Source organism: Onychostruthus taczanowskii, unplaced genomic scaffold, assembly GCF_017590055.1.
Source record: "Onychostruthus taczanowskii isolate IOZ18803 unplaced genomic scaffold, ASM1759005v1 scaffold683, whole genome shotgun sequence".
In the NCBI taxonomy this organism is placed as follows: Eukaryota; Metazoa; Chordata; class Aves; order Passeriformes; family Passeridae; genus Onychostruthus; species Onychostruthus taczanowskii.
Window position 1 is genome coordinate 7,367 of NW_024504600.1, and position 2,193 is coordinate 9,559.

A 2,193-nucleotide genomic window follows, 5' to 3' on the forward strand; every position below is an offset into this window, starting at 1 on the left:
GGCAGAGCAGCCCCAGAGATGAAGGGCATCTCTCCTGCCATGTGCCCATTCCTGTTGATGGCCTGAGGGCCACTGCCCTGCCCTGCTGCTGCCTGGCAGGGGCTGGTCAGGGCTGGGCAGGGAAAGGCTTTTCCTCAGGTCCGGCTCTCTCTCTCCTTGCCTTGCCCAGGTGCTGCTGGCATTGCTGAGGGGCTCTCTGGAATGGCAGTTCCAGTTCCAGCTGCAGGGTCAGGCCCAGCCCTCCTGTGCAGGCTGAGCACAGCAATGGGGTGTCCCAGCTCCTGTGCCCGGGGAGCTCTGGGCAGGGCAGCCTCAGGGGCTGGCAATGAGCACACTCTCCCTGACTTAGGGAAAGGCAGGAGCCACTTTGTGTGCCAGGGATCCCTCTGCTCTCAGCAGTGTCTCCTGGCTTTCCAGGGTAACACGGGAGTGGATTTCAGAAAGGTGCCAGTCCAGGGCAGCTGGAACAGGTCACAGGGACAGAGCAGCTCCCCTCAGTCTCCACTAAGCCTCAGACCATCCTCCTGCCTCACTGGACTCTCTGTTCTCCCCTCTGTGCAACAGAATCTCTCCTGCTTCTTGCAATCCCCATCCCTTCACCCAGGCAGCTCCTCTGACTTAGGAGGAGATTCTTTGTCCAAGTTCAAACACCAGGACTGGCCCCTACCCCCACTGTTCCCCTGCACTGACTGGGGGTCAGGGCTGACTCCCAGGTGTCCTGCAGGTTCAAGGTCCAGCTCCTCACTCAACATTGGCCAGCAGCAATCAGGGATCCAGCACCCAACGTGAAGGAAGATGTCCAAGACATAGACAAGGGGGAGGTGTTTAATGACAGGAAATGGTCTATGAGAAAGGGCTTTGATTTTTCTGTGAGAAATCTCCCCTTGATTGCACTGTATTTTCTCATTCTGCAGGTTCAAATGCACAGACACAGCCAATGTCCAACAGCAGCTCCATCAGCCACTTCCTCCTGCTGGCACTGGCAGACACGCGGCAGCTGCAGCTCCTGCACTTCTGCCTCTTGCTGGGCATCTCCCTGGCTGCCCTCCTGGGCAACGGCCTCATCATCAGCGCCGTAGCCTGCAGCCAGCACCTGCACACGCCCATGTTCTTCTTCCTGCTCAACCTGGCCCTCAGCCACCTGGGCTCCATCTGCACCACTGTCCCCAAAGCCATGCACAATTCCCTCTGGGACACCACCACCATCTCCTACACAGGATGTGCTGCACAGGTATTTCTGCTTATCTTCTTCCTTGGAACAGAGCTTGCCCTCCTGACCATCATGTGCTACGACCGCTACGTGTCCATCTGCAAACCCCTGCACTACGGGACCCTCCTGGGCAGCAGAGCTTGTGCCCACATGGCAGCAGCTGCCTGGGCCAGTGCCTTTCTCAATGCTCTCATGCACACAGCCAATACATTTTCCCTGCCCCTGTGCCATGGCAATGCCCTGGGCCAGTTCTTCTGTGAAATCCCACAAATCATCCAAATACTATCTCAGGGAACTTGGGTTCATTGCAGTTAGTGCCTATTTGGTATGTGGCTGTTTTGTGTTCATTGTTTTCTCCTATGTGCAGATCTTCAGGGCTGTGCTGAGGATCCCCTCTGAGCAGGGACGGCACAAAGCCTTTTCCACCTGCCTCCCTCACGTGGCTGTGGTCTCCCTGTTTGTCAGCACTGTAATCTTTGCTCACCTAAAGCCCCCCTCCATGTCCTCCCCATCCCTGGATCTCTCAGTCTCTGTTCTGTACTCGGTGGTGTCTCCATCCCTGAACCCCCTCATCTACAGCCTGAGGAACCAGGAGATCAAGGATGCCTTAAGGAAAATGATGACTCTTTCTTTTCAGAAGCAGTAAACACTCTTTTTTCTCCTCAGAACCATCTGAATGTAAATCTTTACAATCTTGGCCTTTTTTTCCCTACCTGGCCATTTCTTCATTGGGACCTTTTCTTATTTTTTTTGCTGGTGTTATAATAGTTTTCATAAATTAGTGGAGTACTACTGAGCACTTTTACATGGACATCTGCTTTTCTTTTGTAACATAAAGACTTTCAGGAGGCTTGTTCCCAGTGCATTTCAATAAAATCTAGTGTTTTCCCTGGCTTGTGTGTCCAAGGCATTTCCTCAGCCCTTCTCTGGCTCTGCAGGGGCAGTGCCTGTGAGCAGAGGTGGAGGGAAGAGGCTCCCAGCAC

At 54.3% G+C, this 2,193-nt stretch overlaps 1 pseudogene; it reads left to right on the top strand.

Annotated features, from left to right (window-relative positions):
- Positions 1–937: 937 nt before the first annotated feature.
- LOC121344828 lies at positions 938–1,856 on the top strand (annotated as a pseudogene).
- The last annotated feature ends 337 nt before the right edge of the window (positions 1,857–2,193 follow it).